The sequence below is a fragment of the Sinocyclocheilus rhinocerous genome, unplaced genomic scaffold (genome assembly GCF_001515625.1).
Source record: "Sinocyclocheilus rhinocerous isolate Xijiao unplaced genomic scaffold, SAMN03320098_v1.1 scaffold4723, whole genome shotgun sequence".
NCBI classification, from domain to species: domain Eukaryota; kingdom Metazoa; phylum Chordata; class Actinopteri; order Cypriniformes; family Cyprinidae; genus Sinocyclocheilus; species Sinocyclocheilus rhinocerous.
In genome coordinates this window covers 37271-37918 of record NW_015629076.1, presented here as the reverse complement: position 1 = coordinate 37918, position 648 = coordinate 37271, and positions in this window count along the sequence as shown.

Sequence of the window (648 nt, the reverse complement as noted above, 5' to 3'; positions counted from 1 at the left end):
TGAACAGAAAGCGCTAAATTGCACATTAAGTGTTTTCCTCTCATAGAAGACATTGAAGAAAACGCTTAATTCAATTCAAGTTCAATTCAAGTTTATTTGTACAGCGCATTTCATGATACAAATCATTGCAAAGCAACTTTACTGCAGATTAGGTTTCTACAATATTTAGTAGTAGCTTATCAGTGGTGACTGTCAGTTAATGTACATAATGCAGAAATGTACGGAAGAATCAATTAAAGACGTAATCAAACAGACGATGAACACTATTAACAGCAATTATTATATGATGCAATCAAACTTATAGCAAAATGTGGTAGTTCTGTATGTTGTTTCAGGGTTGGCATCATCTGAGGTCCTCTGAGGGGTTGGCATCATCTCTTCTCAGGTGTTCTGGATCCAGACTGAAGCTTGTGGGGATGTCAATCCCGTGGCAAAAACAGAGAAACAAATAGAGACATAATTAACGTAGCTGCTGTTCCAACCAAGCACAATTGATTTGTTTAACCCAAACTAAAGAAGAATAATAATGTGCATTTGATCAAATATAACTGCAGTACAAGATTATGAGATGCATTATTTGAATGCTTGGCCAAAGAGATGTGTCTTTAATCTAGATTTAAACAGAGAGAGTGTGTCTGAACCCAGAAC